We start from the raw sequence: 19,779 nt of genomic DNA on the forward strand, positions 1-19,779 counted from the left end.
TTCAGTGAGGTGATTTTCTTTGAGAAAAACTAATTCAGCCTTCTGCCATGGTGGCCACAGAAGAATACAGCAAGTGAATAATAGTCAGACATTCATGAGCAGATTGTTTGAAAAACAGTTCAGGCTGCCTTCTCTATTCCATGCAAAGCAGTTTCCTCCTTTCTAATTATGCTTCTCCCTGCATTTCATGTAATAATGTAGTACTGCTGATATACTTTTGAAGATACCTTTTTTTTTCCCTGTGATCAAACATATAATTCAGACCATAAATATTCATCATTAATTAATATTTTCAGTATGGTTATGTAATACACTTACTGAGGAAAAACTAGCTACAATTAAAAAAATAATAAAAAGCTAAGGATAAGTAGGCTGAGCAGAATTCCTAGATTTGGGCTGGGTGTGACTTAAGTGCAAACAGATGTTTCACAATTTCAGTATCCACTGTTCTTCATAAGAAAATATTTTGATATTCATGAAAAAGTTGGACGTTGTCAAGTCTTGCTTGAATATATGTAGTTGCGTTTTGTCCTTCGGAGACTGAACTGATCCATCTTCCCGTAAGTTATTACACTTCCTTGCAAAGGAACTCATCCTTCATGTTCATGGGTCATGGTTCTGGAACATCAAGTTTCTCTTCCTTTGATTGTGTGGACTAGCTAATAATGGCAGATTAAGGAAAGATCATGTTCTGCCATAGTTTTTTGCAAGTGCTGTGAACAGTCCCAGTGACTTTCAATAAGCTGCTTCTTGAAGGGTTTGTAAAAGCAAACTGCTGTTCATAGTCATAGAATTATGCTGTCTTAAACTAGGTTAGAACAACAGGAAGAAATAAACCTTTGCAGCATACCTTTTCTGAAGACCGAGGAAACTGGGGTAACCTGTGGAACTCTACCACTAATTAAAACAAACACAGGGAAATAAACTACAGTAAAGTTTCATTCTGCTTATTCACAGAAGCTCTTGGGAGAAAGTGGAGAATCTTAATATGTAGATGGAGTGAGCCTGGATGTTATTGAATGCCTGTAATGCACTTCGTAAATAAGAAGTATAATACTGCTGGAGAATTTAGAGATGTTTCCTAAAAGGTAGCAAAGATGATGTCCAGCTCACTAGACTTCCCAGGAGAGCTGGGTACTTCATGGTACTCTGCACAGTGCAGTTTTCATGTCTGCATGCCCTGAGGGAGAGTGGAATTATTTTTCAGCTCACATTGTAGAAGATAGTTAATGTGAATCAGAAAGTCTCAGACTTCCTTAGTGACCTTCCTCATGTACTTTTCTTAAGGATTTATAAAGCTGTAATACATACAGGTATACTCTTGTACAGGTGGGTGTACTGAGGTTCAGGGGCAGAGTCGCAAGGACACAGAACAGCAGAGTAAAGGCACTATGTTAAAAGCTACTATTTACATTTATCACTGAAGAAGACTAACCTGAGACATCCCTGCTGGTTCCACTGTGGAATCCTGCTTCTGCTTGCCAAAGTGTTCCCAGAAGATAGGATGTTACCTGGGAGCTAACTCACTGGGCTCTGCGCTGCATTTCAAGTCTAACACCTGCTTGGTGATCTATTTCAAAAACACACAATACAGATATTTTTTCAGAAGGAAATTCAACATGCAAAGAAATTAAGGTAGTGCATCGATGAGACTGAAGCTATTTTGAACAAGAACAAACACCCCTAGGCTTTCAGGATTTTAGTCGAGAATTTTGAAAAAACATCAAAGAGGGGAAAAAAGTAAATACTGGTTTAGCAGCTATTGACACTTCAAATTTCATTTAACAACAGCAATATCAACTGTTCTTTAACAGAGATTTCCTTAGCAAGATAAGCATTTGCTCTTGAATGTAGAATCAAGCTTTTTGCATTGAAGAAAACGTAGGAAAGTTGGTCTTATTTCAGTGGCAGTCACTATACTTCGGGAGTGTTTGGCTTTACTGATCTTAAACTTTCAGTTATACATGCAATGTATGAGCTAGAAATTCAAGATAATGTAGTAATTAGCTGATAAATTTACAGGCTGAGAGTGCCTTTTACTTTTTATGAAGTTTTAATACTTGCTACTACATGTCTTTGCTAGCGCAACGTATCAAATAAAACTTAAACTGCCTTTGATTTTGTATTTACCTTTTAAAAATATGCACATTTTTAATGGAAAATATTATCAGCTATTTTTCTTTACAAATGCTAATAAAATATTTGTGTGTCTACTAGCAGTTTGACAAGATTAACAGTTTGGGGTTGTTGACAGGTAAGCACCCTATTGGGTCTTAGCGAGTCTTCCTTGCCCTGCAGTGTATGAATGCCTCCTCTAAAGGACATAGGCTGATTTTTCACTGTATTAAAAAATACACAGATAACACAGATGGTATTCCAATCCTATATGTAGAACACTAATATAACAGAGTTGTAAAGATGGGGTTTCACACTACTGCAATACATCTAGAGAATTTACCAGCTCAGTAAGGAATCCATGTAAAGATTTTTTTCTTAAGGCTCAAGTACTGTGATTTCATTTGATGCGCATAGTAGTTGTGATGTTTCAAAAAGTATAAAGAATTAACTATAACATAATTTATATATTTTTATGTCCTTCAGGGTGCCTTGAACTGCCATTCAATTTTAAGCTCGTTAAATCCTAGGGGCTAGGGAATCAAAAAGAGAAGGGGGGGAAGCTGGAACACATCAGGTGTTGTTGCTTCTCCATCCCTCTGGACTAAGTGATTGTTGGTGTGAACTTGAGCAACAGGAACAAAAGGTACAGAAAAAACTGACTACCCTGCTTAGTGTAGCTGGTGCAGCGCCCAGAAAAGCTGGGCTCGCAGAAGGAAAGCTTGGCAGGTGCTTCAGGAAATGGATGGGCTCTACTGGGCCTGTAACCTAGATACAGACCTGGGGCTATGCTGTTGAAACAGTATACAGCCCTCCTCTCCTGCCTTCCAAGTATACCAGCTATATTTCTTAAGAAGCATCAAGACTGAAACTGAAGGAGGTGCTCAGCATATTTGAAGCCCTCTTCAAATATGAGAGAGAGGGAGAGGGAGGGAAACTGCACCCAAATGCCCTGCCAGGTGAAGATAGCTCTTTAAGTACCCAGTCTTTATGCTAGAACAGCAACAAAAAGGTAGGCAATGAACGGTTACTTTGACAAAGCAGATCAGAGCGTAGTCATGACTGTGGTATCTGAGGTATGCTACAATAAAGTCTATAAAAAGTACATGCATATATATGCAGGCTATCTGATGCAAATGCACAAAAACTCTAAAAATTCAGGCAGAAAAGAGTAACCTCTCTAATATGACCTTTTAAAAACACTACTGGTGTTGGACATGGTAAAAAAAACAAGATTGCAACAAATGAATCAAAGATTTTTGCAATATCCTGATGTCCCATGATAGTAATGGAACATGTGCCTGTTTGTAAATGCTTCATCGACCTGGGACCAGTTACAAAACTTATTCAACCTTGATAATGTTCCAGAAAAAAAGGAGCAATTTATGATTTTGCAGCTTATGCTGGAAGATAACCATGACATGAAACAGAACCAAAGACACTTGGGAGAAATTAAGATAAACTGCCTTCTGACTTTATTTGTCTTGTTGACTGCTGAGTAATATCAGGAGTCAACACAGTGCCGTACTGCTTCTATTTCCACGTATGCTAAACATAATCTAGATTTGTATCAATTTAAGACTTACCACCTTGTGTTATGCTTATCAGCTTTTCCATGATAGCTCAGCTAGAGCTATGCAAGTAAAACAAAATGTCTGTAATCCACTCTCTCTTTTACCAACATGAAAGCTGTTATTTGATGATGCTGTTGCAGAATACAGTATCAGTGCAAAAGGAACCAAAGGCAGAGCTAACTGGCTTTCTAAGACCAAAACCACAAGTTTCTGAAGTGTTTTCAGGGGGTAGAATGATACTAGTCACCAAAATTTACAGTTTCCTGAAGGAAATGGTTCATCCTCAGCAGATGAGGAAAGTAGCAGGAGAACTGAACTGACTGCATGAAGAAGAGATGTTTAAAGGTTACTTGTATGTTAAAATTGCATGAATCCTGGCTCAGATTTCCTTTGTTCAAGGTCCCATTTTCTTTCCTTATAAAGCCTCAAACATTTTGTACCAAGCTTTTAACATACGTTAACTAATTCTAAAGAAAAATGTCTTCACTCTACAATTCTTTCTAATATACATTTACCTCTAAAAGTAGGTAGCAAAGTGAAAATGTTATCTAGTATTGTTTCTCTCAGATGCAGGTAAAAAGATTGCCATTAGCAAGAGTTTGATACCATTTTTCCAGAGACTAAGCTTGGTGTAGTTTCCCAAATAACATATTTTTCCCTAGTTGCATAAGTTAGTTTAAATAGGTGTTAAGAGACAGAAGTTGCAAACTGCATCTGCTTTGTTTAATGTCACTATTATGGTCCTAATTATAGTCATTTTCTAGTCACCTAGAGGTTGTCTAGCCAAGGAGGGATTCTGTCTGTATGGGTCAACTCACTAAAAAGACTCCCTTAGTGAACCTAAAGAAGAAACCAGAAAGCTGTTGGGAGGGATATGTCCCCTTATCTCCTTTGATAGTGATCTCATTAGCAGCAGTAGACTTCAGAGCTAAACTCAAAGTAAAATAAAACTGAGCTGCTCAAAAAATGAAAATTCCCCTTTCATAAGGATCTGTGTTTCTTGCACACCTCCCCTCTCCCCCCCCCCCAGCTGGAGCACATGCAAGCAATAAGCAGGGGCTGAAAAGGCTGGGTACATATTAGTGACATATTCACACATTAGAGAGCAATGGCTGGCAATTTTCAACTTGCAGTGTGTAAAACCACATGTTCTGTTTTACTCTCCCATGTAAAATTCCCCTGAAAAACAACTAATGTGCCAATTTTAGCAATTTCTGGTTTGTTTTCCTTTTGAGGACTGTTTCTTTATCATTTGTCACCCCTTTGTACCATCTCAGTCATCCAGTCATTCTTCATACACAAGCCACTACTTCTCCAGCATCTAGAACTATTTCTCAGCGTCTCAAAAACCAGTGATGTTGCAGTGTAACTCCTTTCATGTCAGGGACCTGTTAACAGTTTTAACTATCAGCTGTGATGTGGTTTGGAGAAGCAATTCACCAAAGAATTCCAAAACTCTATGGTGTAGTTTAGGAAGTACTTTAAGCCTCTAAGTGATCCAGTCTTTAAGGATGATAGCTTAGGCCCAAGGCCCAGGATCTTGGGAGGCCCACTGTGGTAATTACCCTGTATGAATGATCTGACTCGGTGTGCCTGTTTGGGCTGTCTTTTCATATACATTCTGTAAGACTATTGTTTGTATTGTAATAGGATACTGTTGTTTTATAGAAAGTACCATTTTTCATCATTGAGAGGACCAGTGGAAAAGCTAAATAGAGTAGCTGTAAATATTTTTAAGTATAATAAAATCTAGGGATTAGTTAAAAGTTAAGTTGTGCAAAGCTTAGATATTTTAACGAGAGGTATGATTCTTTTGATGAATAGGAAATGTGTTAGGAAATTCTAATTAATTATTAATCTATTGAAAAAGGAGCTAGAAATATTAATATTTCATATTAGAGATATTTTTATAAAATCATCTTGTAGTTGGCTAGTTAGCTGGTTAGAGTACAGCTTCAAACAATCTATAGAAACAAGCGAATCCTCCTTTATCTCAAATATAATTAGCCATTTAAATGTCTTGGGTCAATTTATTAACACTTTATTCATCGGGGTGTAACTTTTATTAGGCTTTATTGCTATCAGAAATTATATCCTACACAAATACAATAGAGATTTAAATGTTCTGTAGAATGAGCCAATGCTTCCTGACTTTATTGCACAGTATTGTAATGAACCTTGACCAGCTGTAGATTTGATAAGTGTAAAATATTACTGCTTGATGCTAATTTTGTTCCTTTTTAATGACTGATAATCCATGTCGATTTAGTGTGATAGTCACAATCCAATACTGTTTTCCTGCTTATAAATGTGATTGTAACAGGAGCTATTAAGTGTGTCTGCATAATAAAATTAGTCAGGGAAGCTCTGTATATTGTTTCCAGGTCTTTGGATTTTCATTATAGTAGTGGAACTTGTTAGACTGTAAAGCTTGATGGTTGCCAGCTCAGACAGGCTCTTTGGCTACTTCTCTCCAAGAGAGGGGGTAATGATGCTGCACTAAGAAGTCTGTTTTCACTGCTCTGGAAAATTCATTGTATATAAACATAGGGTATAATTTTGGATAGAGCGTGAAAGGTGTTACAGGTGAAGAAAGGGAGGAAACTCATCCGGGTAATGTATTGCAGCTGTGTAAGTTTAAAGAGAAACTTGGCAGCTGAAAGTCCGTGTTGGGAAAAGGAGTCAAGACATCTCTTAGTAATCCTGCAACCCTGATAAATCAAATGTCTGCATCTGTCACTTAGCCGAAGTGCGTGCATGAAGGGATCCTCGTGAGGAAACCTTGGCAGCAACATCTCTTTTCCTTCATCACTCTGTCCAGCAACACACTCCATCTTTACAAATGAGCTGTATCAGACAAATTCTAAGAAACACATGCTTTCTTACAGTCTTGCTTTCAGTCTCATTTGATCTCAACTAATTTGAAGGCTTCTATTTCATTTTTTGGGCCTCTAGGTTAGAAGTGAAGATATTTTATAGGAGTAGATGAAATTCTAACTGTGAGAATGATCAAAAAGCATTTTCTGTAACTTAATGTAATTTTCTGGAGTTTTTTTTTTTTTAAGTAAAATAGTTATGTGATCTCTACTGATATCTTGGCAGAAGAGGTAATTGAAAACTGTACTCATACCTGAGTAGTATCTCAAAAGAAACAATCCTGCAGTAAGGTAGATACTTAATGTCTGAAATCCTCTTACTTGTCCTATTAAAAAGGTAACAGGGAACTCTGTCAATGATGTCAGCATAGGCAGAATTTTGCTTACAGTAATTTTGGCTGAGAAGACGCTGCTCCCCTGGTGTGATAGCTATGCTCAGTGCCCTTTAATGAACTGCTCATGTAGACCCAGTGGTACTGACTCCTAGGGTAGGACAAGAACAGCGTTCCTACAGGAACTGTTACTGTTGGCTGAAGACAGGCTTCAGTTTCATTAGCAGTTTACAGAAGGTAGTTTATAACTTTTCACTGGCTGGCAAAAGAATAGTTTGTAGCTTTCAATACAGGGTGGGAGTAAACCGAAGTCTTTAAAACCATCGTGTCCAAAATTTCCGCTAACACTTAAAAAATCTCCCCCAGGAGCAAGCAGAAAAAAAAACCAAAAACAGAGCAGAAAGCTGGATGATAAAGACAGCTCCTATAGCTTAAGGTTTACTGTAGCACCTCTGCGTTTTGGTGGCTCCATGGTAGAAACTGTGGGGCCCTTCTGACTTAGAATTTATGCATAACAAAAATGCTGTTTAGTATCAGCTGTTCTGCAGAGATCTTCAGGACACCAATCATGGCTGATAAATACTGCTTTGTGAAGGGCTTCTGCAAGTGTTTCTAGGAGTCAAAGGGCTTTTTGCTGTGCTGGCTCCGTCTCCTCCCCAGCACTACTTGCCCTGTGCAACAGTTATGGGAAATGTTGGCTGGCACAAGGCTGCTTCTTTCCAGAAGACAGCATGCTGAGAGACTAGTTGATCCGCACTGAGTATCTGAAATCTGGCTGACATTAGTGGCAGGTGGAGACGACAGTGGGCACACCTGCAAATTAATGCTTCTATCTGAAATTGGGGCTGCTTAATCAGTGTTCCCAGGGACTCTGTGGAAGAAAAATCCAGTAACAGGCTCCTTTATGCCTCTATAGGTGAACATCTTTTGGGTGGAGAGAAGACATTCCCTGTGCTCAAAGACATAAAGGGGACCCATTCACCAATTTATTATAAATCAAGTGATTTCAATAAGTTCCTAATGCCTCATTCATTTTTTTCCAGATGAAGATGTCCCATATAGATTTAGCTTGCTCTTTTGCTCTAGCTCAGTAAGAACACTAATACAAAAGGTATTCCTTGCAAATAAACACTGCACAGATACAAAGAAATACTGTGCAAAACCTAAGCCATGCAATGAGCTTCAGAAAGATCAGACCACAGATGTGCTGACTGAAGTTTAAGAGGCAACGTAACAGATGTACAAAGCTGTAGATCAGAGGGGATATAAAACAGTTAAACTTGCTTAAAGGCACAATGTGTCACAATCTAACGATTACATGCATCCTAAGCCCGACAGAAGAGGGAACATACGCTCAGCTATGTGCTCTTGGCTGTAGGCATGCCAGGAAGATTATAAAAATGCCATGCTGTGATATGTTGCCCTCCTGCCTGAAAGGCTACCATTAAGCTGCTTATTTACTGCACCTATTCAGGCAGCAGTGCGGTTCAGAGTGCTACCTGTCTTCTTGTTGGATAAATTAGTTGTGGATATCACAGGATTATTGCTGCCTATTGTTCAGTCTGGTGAAGGTGGGAAGAGATGAAAGATGCTGTTCTGACCTTGTAATGTTTTGTGTAAAATAAGAGATGCTTTTTCTTCATAGTGAGTGTCATAGTTGGGCTTGGTGTAGGACTGATAGAGTTTGCTAGTTTGGAGCTAAATTAAAAAGGTTAAGACAGTAATGAAGGGAAAAATTTTGTCTCATTTGTATACATATATAAATGAGATAATGTAAAATAAAAAGCAAGAAAGATGGAGGGGGAAATGACACAGGGATGTGGAGGAAAGTGCACGTCACTAGAGCTTTCTTTGGCTTTGTAAATCACAACTGCTTGAAATGAAATCTTCCAAAAGCATACACATGAAAATGTAACCAACCTTTCAACTCAAAATGTTTTTTTTTTTGTATAAATTGTTTTGTCTTCATATTTTTGTCGTACGTGGAGCTACGAACTTTAAATTAGTGATAACAGAAATTGGCAAGTACTGCATTAAAAAATAAACCATGCAGCCCTACAGGCTTAATTATGAAGTGAGCAGGAAGACAGACACAGAAAATCCTGTTTCAAAATTTTACCTCACATAATATAAATAAAAGATTATGTCTTCCACTGGTAGTCTATAGATCAAAAGGATAATATAAAATGACTACTCTGGTATTTATCTTGCCTTTATTATGTGTATAAACTATACATTTCTCATTTGTTATGTCTTTTAGGTATAAACAGAAACACTTAAATATATAACTATGGATATAGGTCTATATATGACTATGTGTAAGCACTTTTGTGTGTCATCAGAAATATAATGTAAAATTATAAAATGTAAAATATGTAAAAATAGAAAAAATTAAAAGTATTCTGATATGTGGCAAGTTGTATGTAAGTGAGGCAAATAAAAACAGTAACTAGTAATAGAAATTTATCTTAGAAATTGTTACTCTGAAGGATGTTTTAGATAACCACTAAGTATCAGACACTAATTATAGCAATATGTACTGCATCTGAAAGATAGGAACATAAGGTAAACACTTTTCTTCATTCAGGTACTATGTGCGCTGAACTGATGATCTTCACAGCTGTTTCAAAATATTTCTCCATGATAAGGTTGGATAAGTCACTGGAGGGGTGGGGGGTTATTTTCCAGGTGAACCTTTGCTAACTTGAACTATTTCACATAGCTTTGATCTAGCAGATTAGTGGCCAAAAGTTGAATGTTAATGTCAGTAATCAGTAAGTATTATTTCCTTGATGGTCACATACAAATAAGGCCAAAGTCTCCATCGGTCTATTTGAAGTGAAGATCTGAAATGTTCTGAATTTTCAGCTATACATTTTTTATTACTGGCAAAGAAGGGAGAAGGAAAGAATCTAAGAGAAATAGGTGCAACTTTCTCCTTCCTTCCTTGAGCAACTTATTTGATCATTTTCAAATGCCAGGATAAAAGCTGCCAGAATAGCAATCAATCTTCAGCCAGTAAACCTTGCACACATTAAAAGTGGTTGTCTTGTGACAGGAAATCAGACTTCGAGGACAACTCAAGAAATACCAGCACCTTTTAATTTGGGCTTACTAAAACTAAACCTAAGTATTTTTCCTTGTTACATCCCGGAATGGTTGGTATCCTCAGCAATGGGATCATCAGAAAAGTGTCAGGCTGTAAACCATAGGATTGTTCTAATCAAGTAATGCCCCATTTCTTTATTTGTTTGCTCATGATTTAGGACTGTAGCATGCAAAACCTTGCTGTGGCAGTGCTCCGTAAACATCAGTTGGGATGATGGCTGAAGCTGAGCAATACCGATCTGAAGGGACCTACGTATAAATAATCTGCTTATTTTGTGACAAGTTGACGAGGGGATGGGAAAATATCATCTCTGCTGCAGAGTCTGAACTGTGCACAAATGCATCTCTGGAATTTGTAAGAATGGACTGCAGCAGCACAGCTGTGTCTTCAGACATGAGCGTTTATGTTAGCTTGCAGCATCTGAGGCACGGACTCAGACGTGAACGATCCAAATCGTTTATTACAGGTTCTCACATCCCTTATATACATTCACAAGTTTCCTCTTTTAACTTTCCCACCCGCCTTTACATGTCAACAAAGCGTTCCACAAACACTCCTTAACCGTGCACGCAGGCACTGATCCAGTCAGAGCCATGAGTCGCTCCTAGCCACGCGCTCTTCCTCCAATCAGCGTTGTTATCACGCGGCCATCACGCAGCTTACTTGACTTTTGTTTTTCTCTTCTTCTGGAGGTGTCCTTGGTTCTCAGCCTTGCTTTCTCATGCCGTTCATCTTGTTCCACAGCTTCTGCTCTGAATAGTCTTTCTTGTATTCCCACATCAGCTTTTATTTGAAACTAAGTATTCAAGGAGGTCATTTGGCTTCAGTAAAAAGGAAAAAAGTAATGAAGAATGAGGCATATGCCCTTATGCTAGCTCTGATGGAAGGACCTAAATCACTGCAGTTGCAATTAATGATAATCACTGGCAAATCTGCCTTAAATGTATAATTAATCCAAGCATGTGAGTAGTCTGACTGATGTGAATGGAACTGTTAACACACTCATGTATTCGCATGCACAAAATTAGTCAGGCACTTGGCTTTTCCAGGAGAGTGGCATGGAAATGCAAAATTCTTCTGCTAAGTCGCCACAGGCTCAAGACAATCGTGTTGTTTAATTATCTTCAACCAAGGTTAAAGAGGGATGGAAATATCCTTTTGTGCCAGAGAAACTCATCCAGATGCCATCTGTAATGGCAGGAACAGCCAGCTCAAGGAAGCAGCCACAGGTGAGGTTTTGTTGTGTGGCAGTTACTTGAGAAGTCAAACTACTTTAGATTATTAATGCAAGCCCATGGTAATCAGCCTAGGATAAGGTTGAGATTGTTCATTCAGATTTAGAGAGATGTTTCTGTTTGAAGGGAACATCAACCAGGTCTTGTAAATGAAAGTAAGAATCATTTGGAGAGTCTTCAAATACAATAGTACTACTAGGTAAGATTTAAGGTTTAAGGCTCACTTCTCATTTTTCATGTGTACCAGTCAACTCCAGAAATACCAGCCAAGAGCACAGCCCCAAAGCAGCGGGGCGGTGGATAGGGCAGAAGGTGGGAGGGATCCCAGAGCTGTATTAGACTAGAACTGAATCCTGTGAAAAGTGCAGGATAATGGGTGAGCCAATAGGGTTAAGAACAAGGTGACTGGAAGTTTCACTGCAGTGAACAACAAAGTTGCTAATAAGTTGCAAGAGCACATACAGAAGCCACCAATTTTCACTCATTTTTACTGCCTGAGAAAAAAGCCTTCAGAAAGAAGAATATAATTGTTAGGAAATTGTGTGGGTGGGGGGTGTATCGGTCAAAATTGAATTCTGATGAAGAAAATTGAAATTCAGAGTGGGTTTGGAATATGATAATCCTACAAAGTGTGTGCCTAATTGTGCCAGCATTAGCATTGCTAATTAAAACAGAAATGTGCTGTGTTTTACATGTAGGCCTGGATAATGTTTTTGTGTTATGTGTATATATGTGTGTATACGTGTATGTATATATATATATATATTATTTTCTGTATAAATCTCTTGCATATCTTTTGTGATGTAAAAATGTAAGTGCATGCTGATCTTCAGTTACATCAGTGGTTAATGCTTCAGAAAGTAAATTATTCTGGTTAAACAATCTCATAAGGCTAAACAGTTTTGAAAAGGGACTAAACCCAGAGCGTTTTAATGTGGCAGGACTTCAGGCAAGCCTGTAGTGAGGCAGGTGCAAGGCCCAGCCAGGAAGCCAAGTCAGCAAGGTGCTGGCTGGACGCTGGCATGCTGGCAGTGTAGCTCAGACTCTGGCCTGAGCTGAAAGCACAGCTCGGAGCAAACCAGGAAGGCGCTGGCAATGCTTTTCTCTGCACTTCTCAGCAGTCTGAGCCCAGCTGATACAGCACCAAATCAGAGCTGACCTATGGGAGGCAAAAGGAAGAGTTTGCATAGGTGACTGTTCAGACAAATCCTTTTTGGTGTATTTTTGACAAAATTATATCAGTTCAAGGGCATGCCCGTAGAAGTTAAAGTCGCTTGTGGATTAAGTGTAAAATGCCGGATGAATTTGGATTTTAGATCGTATAAGGCTTTTAGCAAATTGCATTTTCATGTGACCTAGATTTGCACTTAGAACCCTTTTCATAGCGTGCTGAATGTTTTGACCACTTGTGGGGGCCCGTGTAAGCTCAGCAGATTTAGCTCACTAGTAGCCGTTGTAAACCATGTGCAGGTGGGATGGTGAGTGATACTGAAGGTGTTGTAACAAATGCTTTTTGGATACTGAATTGTGGCCAGTGTAAAAGCAGCTAAAAAGGGCTGTGTTGATGCTTCGCAACTGTTGGGGTATGCTAGAAATCGTTAAACAGGGCCTGACCTATAAAAGTGCATTCTTTCTTACCAGTATAAGGAGTGCCAGTCTTGTGAAGGTGTCTCCTAACTTCTGCATTAGCAGGAGTGTGGCTCAGGCTTTCACTGTGTTTGTTATCTCTTACCACTGCTAAGACACCTCAGCTCCTACCAAAATCATCATCATCCCTACAAAATCAATAGCATCATGCCAGAATCTCTTGTAATTTGTGCAGTCCTGATCTGCATAAGAACAAAGAAATTCTTCAACTAGTGTGAAAAAATGCAGTTTAAAAATATTTCTTGGAACACTTTAAAAGAGTACTATTAAAACACAAGTCTTAAAAAGTCTCATTTTAAGTGGCTTTTCTATTATTAATCCAGCCAGCACAAATCTGGTCTACTAAGATGCTCTGAGAGCTTTGCCTTTGTGAAAACTGCAAAAAATGGTGCTACGTGGTCAGCTTGGCTCCAGCCTAGTGATGCTTTGTCAGTATTGTATTGGGAATTCAGTTACTGTAAGAAAACAATGATATTATGTCGCCGTTAGTAGTTAGAAAATAGACTGTTTATTATGTTACATGCCTACATCAGTTTAATGAATAAATTTAAGCTGTGGCTGACCGATGTAATTGCTCTCAAAAGCCACAAGTGTCTCTCGTTTAATATTTAGATGTTTTAGATAAAATTAACAGCAAATTAAAGCTATTAGATTTTCTTAATGTGAATGCCTTTAGCAGAACACTAAAACATTTTAAAAATCACATTGTTTTAATTCTACCTATAGTAATTAAGTTGATGCTGATTAAAAGGATGAATTTATAGACAAATCAGTTCAGGAAAACCACATCCAATTAATGTGTTTAGATTTTGAGTTTAACTCAAAATTATTTATGTAATTATAAATTACAAGTTATATAATCTATATAATTTAAAATAACAGCTTTAAGGTATTTGTCAACAATAATGGTACAGGTCAAATTTAATAAATAAAGGATAGCTTTTGTTTGAAATATTCCTCTGTGTTTGCAGTGCATCTGCAAACAATGTATTTTGTGCCTGATCTTACTCAGCATTGTGCAATACTGGACCAAGTCTTTTATATGCTCAGTGCTTGCTTTGCTATGTAAATTCAAAGTCTGAAAAGGCAAATGTCTTGCCTTCTAAGACATCTCTATAATTGAAGGGATAATTTAATATAATTTATATAATTTTAAGTATGTAAACAAGTATTTTTAATTATATGATTTTACAACAAGCAGCCCCATTCTCCAATAATACTTTTCTAATCAGCTGTGTAGCCTAAGTAATTAAGCTGAGAAATTTAAAATTCATCCCAGAAAGAAAAAAGTACTGTCTTAGGACTTATAAAATGCCCTCCAGAAGCTCACCATGCTGAATGACCTTAGTTAAGTGACATGTCCATTTAGACAACAGAACAATTGCATCATATATCAAGTGTTTGCGCTGACAACCAGAATATTTTGAGGCAGGAACATGGATCAGATTTGCACATCCATGCAAGGAAAAAAACAACAGGGCTTACAGGAGTGGAACAAATGTGGGATCTTTCTACAAACCCTGGTTCTCTTGCACTCAGTTTCTTAGAACCTAAAAGGTTTGGTACTGGCCATTGGCTATAATGAAGCTGATCAAGTGCCTATACTTGGAAAATAAAAGAAAACCAACCAACCAACCAAAACATCAACAAAAAAGCTAAAAGAAGCTGAAAACTGGTTAGCTTTCAGAAGAAATTCTTTAAGAGACTGCTAAATAAATAGGCAGTAAATACTTGCCTTCGTTTAAGCAACTTAGGGATTATATACCCTGGCTTACTTTTATACACTTCCATGGTACTCTCATTTCTAGTAGATAGGAGCACAGCTACCTGAGGTAGCTCTAAAACCATGTCCAAATATTGAAGGAGATCTTACGTTGCATAGCTAAGTACATAATGAAACTTTTTGCTGCCTTTTGGTATTCTGCATGTTGGACTGCTGACTTTGCAGACCACTTTTTAGACAAGTTAGTGTTTCCAAAGCAAGCAAACCTTCACAAATTAGAGCTTAGAACTTAGAACTCTTGTGCTTGCCCAGCATGCTGAGTGGAAATGAGAACCTTGTGTATTTCCATGCAGTGTAACTGCCTCCTGAACCAGCTAGCTTCAAGTTGTCCATATGTGTGTAGATGAATTACAGTCATATTTCCAAACTGCAGGGAGGGTTGACATTCATGTAAGGAGACAAAGGTCACCTAGATAGGGTGGTGACATCTTTTATTGGAGAATCATGTTTAGTGTATTAGAATGTGGGAAAAGAAACTGGCAGTGGAGGCTGTTGAAAATCAAGATGCTTTCATCACCTCTGCTCCTCAAAACTATGAACCCAATCAGTGCGAATGAAAGATTTCTCTGAGGCTGATTGCCACAAGTCAGTCTGATTGCCACAAGACCAGTCAGTCTGTTCAGAGTACTGAAGTCATTAGATTCTTTCACCGGTTTGACTGGTTCCCTGACGTGTGTTTGCTTTTATGCTCAAGGAAATCTGTTTACATTTATTCTTTCCAGTTCCTCAGTTACACTGATAAATGCACACCTTTTGTGGACTGTTTGCAACTTTTGATTAACTATGTATATGTTAAATGCAGCATGCCATCCTTCTTCCTGAGGGAACAAATTCAGTTTACTTTTGTCCTGGATGCACTTTGCATGCAAGTGTAAATACCTAAAGAACATTTTCTTACTTGGTCTTTGTTTTAGTGAACCTCCAAATCTGTGATGTTACTGCCAGTGAAATGTTTGTATAAGCTATCTGCATTCATGTATGCCTGTCTTTTAATAATATCAGTTATCCCTTCTTCCCTGGAGAATTTTTGTGTAATGGCACTGTTAGGACCTCCATGTGATTTAAATGTAACTTAAAAGAGAGGTGTCTTTTTTTAATTAGACAGACAATTTTGTACTCAGTAAATACTGAGGAAAGAGGTATTGGAATAAATGACCAGGTTCTGAAAGAGCTGGTGTTTGGACCTGCCTGCAGATTAAGTAGCTGCCCTCAGAAGGATTACCTGGAGCTGCCAGAGAGGCAGGTACCAGATGGGAGAGGCTGCAACACTCCCAAGGAAATCAGAACTGAAGAGGAGAAGAAGGTCTTTACACGTTAGGTTTAAAAGGCTGGATTCAGCACGTTGATCAGCTAGTCAGCATTCTTCTCCTATCAGAGCAATCACTTCATCTTCAGGTGTAAGCATATGATTAAAAAAAGAAAGAAAGAAAGAAAGAAAGAAAGAAACAGAAGCTTGAATATTTTTTTTGCATAATCTTCCATAACTTGAATTTTCTATAAGGATTTAATGGTCAAATGAGGTATAGAAACAAATTCACAAAATACAGAGGCTGCTCTTGTGAGTTTTAGATGCGGGGATAAACTGAATAGAAAATTTACTGTTAGGATCAGGGAAGTCTTTTTGAGTAAGTTCCTGTGGGTCAGGGCTCTGAATATCCACATATCTTTGGGGCTGGTACATTTGCTTATTATATTTCAGGTTTACAACCATTGGCCAGTGTAATCTTCCTCTCATGTTAATTCTTGTGTGGTAAGTCATGAGCTATCCTTTAAAATCTACCTAGGCTAATCCTTCTCTGTAGTTAGATAACAGCTTAGATAATATGCACATTTTCTTTGGTGAAACAGGACTCTGTGGCTAGGCAACAACTGTCTGCTGTGTGTTTAATGTCTATTCAGAAGTGCTCTTCAGACTACTCAACCTGGAAGTTGATATGAAAACTACCTTCTCAGTGGAGAGGCAAGTGTTCCCATGCTCTAAAGCTAGCCACGATTCCTTGGACAAGTCCCTAATTGGTATTCAATCTTAAAAAATGTCTTTCATTAAAAATATAATTTGACGAACTGGGTAATTGACTTGCATTTGATTAAGGCAGATTCTATTGGATTAACATGATTAATAGATAAAATTATAATCAAACAGAAAGCAGTACAAAAGGTGACTTAAGTCATGGATCATATTAAGATACTAAATATAAAAAAGATTGATACTGTAGGAATATTCATTTCACAGTAGATATCATGCTGTTCCTTACAGATAGTCATGTAATTCAAATGAATTTTGTAGTCAGAATCAAGGCCTATTCCAAAGGCTTGAGAGTTATCTTGCTAGAGAAGTGTGTTCATGATACAACTTCGCACCTACAATGTAAATGTTCACTGCTCCCATATCGATAGCAGCAAAATATTATATTACTCTTAATAATATCAGTTCTGAACTTCAGAGGGGGGGATAATAGCTTAAGAGTCTTACAATGAGAAAAAGATAACCAAAGAAGAAGAGCTGTCTTCTAAGATCTCCTGTTATATAGCACTGGAATACGGTGGAGTATTTCATTGAACATACCTGTCAAAAAAAAACAACCTAAAATTCAGTGTGAAATTTGACACAGCAGTATATAAGACATGAAGTAGTCTCAGAAAAGCTTACTCAGATGAAAATCCCGGTGTTAAAAATACGATTTTCCTTTTAAGGATAAGAAGTAAAGATGGCAACCTCATCTTAGGATAACTTACAAGAGAGAGGTACCACTAAAACAGTTTTGTCCAAAGCTGGCTGAATTGTCAGCACTGTTGTATGTATCTGGTTTATGCTTTACTTTGAAAGAATTAATTAATTAATATTTCTCTAATGCTTAGAGGACTAATTTGCTGCAGTTAGAAATTTTCCCTCCTTACAAACCATGGGAGATAAACTGGGTCCTTTTTAGCTGTGTCAAGGCATTATGTATGGTAGATAAAAGTAATCATGGGTTGAGATGCATAAAATGGCCCACTGGATAGCTTATCTAGGCAACTAGCTACATTCTGATGCTATGTGTAGAATCTGATCTGAAGATAAAAAAAAAATGCTTTCAATCAACATCTGTTGTATTTCAACAGGAATACAGGGAAAATAACTAAAACTTTAGTTAAGTAACCTTCCTAGATCAACAGCTTGTCAGTTAATAATGAGATCAGATTAGTTAGAAATAACTTCATCAGCTAGTCAGTTAGTATATGTTGCATCCACTAAGTTCTTTGAAACAAAAAACTGATTACCAAATTGAAGATACTGGTGAAATATACGTAGTAAATTCTCACTGTGAGATGACACACTATTGACTGTTTCAAATTTAATTTGCAGTAGAGATGCTTTCATGGAGAGCTATCTGCAAGATAAGAACTAGGTGAATTAAAGACTTTATCAAGCATTGATCTCAGAAAGATGCAAAATCTTGAAGACATTTCCAGCATTATTTCATGACTCACTAAAGCAGTATCTTAGAGCCTGGCAAAACATTACAAATCTCAGCAAGTTCAAAGTACCCTGGGAGAATGAGCAGTTTCAGATCTCTAAAACAGAGGAACTAAGCTGGATCTAGATGCATGTAGAATCCAACTGGTGAGCCACTTTCTGCTTAAAATCACAATTAGTTCAGACCACTGAAGTGGGGGATGTGAATGTTTCAGCAATGTGGAAGAGCTCCCAGTGCAAGACAGCTTTCCAGTGGTTGGCTCACAGTATCCCAAATGGAGAAAAAAATCATAACATTTGCTCCCTAAAGCATAAATTCTAACATTCAAAAGGACCAACAAGTACTTGTTTCTTCCAGCAGATGTCAGATGACTTAGTACTGAAATATGGCTGCACTTAACACCCTGCAGATTGACCCACAAGAAAAGAAGTTATTCCACCAGTGACAAAACATGACATAAAATTTCCAGTAGGTCAGAGGAGATCATTGTAACTTCACAGAGATTACCTGGGCAAATAGCATGGGTCCCACTGCAAGAAAGTGCTTCGCCCCCACCCCCCTAGAACTTAAACGTTCAATTTAAGTGCTGTTATGAAAAGATAAGGACATGCTTATTTTTCTTAGTTGAGACAAACGTAATTCTTGCCGTTTTGTGACTGCTGCCTCTAGACTGGATTTACAAACATGGGAAAATTAGAAAAGAGGCATAATAGAAAGGGCATGATCTGCTCCATTCCTTCAGTATAACTTCTACTGACAACATTGCTTACTTTAAGCATATTGAGATTCAGGATTTTTAGGTTACACCAAAAGAAGAATAGTTAATACCATTTGGGTCATTCTTGTTCAGCTTTAGGCAGTTTGGCTCAGTCATATATTGGAGATTTGTCTTTTAAAAGAGAAATAATCTCATTTCACTTCCAAGTGTACTTGAAACCTTCTCTTGAACTGCTGTAGGTGATAGCATACTATATCTTTACCTTAGTGCCAAAGGTAATCAGTTCTGTGGTCCTTACGGCATGTTTGTGAATAGCTTTAGCACTGAAGATGGAAGGGCTGCAGTCAGACTCTTTCTCTGTACTAGAATTATCGGTTCATAAAACTGAAGAAGTTAATAAAATTCAGCAGGTATATTATTTAGTTTACTTTTTTTTCTGGAAACCCTGAATCTCGGTACATGTTACCTCTGAGACAGTCTTCTCTGACTAAACAGCACTTGTCAAGACAAATACCAACTTAAAACCTAAGCACAAATCCAGTTTTATTGCAAATTTGATAAAGTTACTGCAGAAACTGTATACTGTTTCCACTGAACGTAGCAATGATTGACTAGAAATCACTATACGTATGTTGCTCCAAAAGTAATGTCTCCTGTTTATTTCCATGGAAACTACAACAGGTACGAAGAGCACAATAATGCTATTTGATAGAGTAAATTCTCAGCTACAAAACACTCTTTTTCAACATGGCCACAACCATTACCTATGCATTTTCGCCAGCGATGAACAAGAGCTTGCATGCCATGCTCATAAACATATGCACCAGCGGAGGTGGCCCACTGTCTCCACTGCTGAAATTCGACGCCTACTGCCATCCACTGTGTAGCCTCCAGAAACGTTCAGCAAGCATTAGTGAATGTAAGTGGGTTCG

General features: G+C 37.9%; 1 long non-coding RNA gene across 1 annotated transcript in view; it reads right to left on the reverse strand.

Moving 5' to 3' along the window:
* Positions 1,064 to 19,779, reverse strand: part of LOC110403875 — a 53,104-nt gene continuing 34,388 nt past the window's right edge. Inside the window, exon 3 of the long non-coding RNA XR_002441877.1 lies at positions 1,064 to 1,570. This is a non-coding gene — a long non-coding RNA (uncharacterized LOC110403875). The remainder of the gene's footprint in view (positions 1,571 to 19,779) is intronic.

This window comes from Numida meleagris, chromosome 9, assembly GCF_002078875.1.
Source record: "Numida meleagris isolate 19003 breed g44 Domestic line chromosome 9, NumMel1.0, whole genome shotgun sequence".
In the NCBI taxonomy this organism is placed as follows: Eukaryota; Metazoa; Chordata; class Aves; order Galliformes; family Numididae; genus Numida; species Numida meleagris.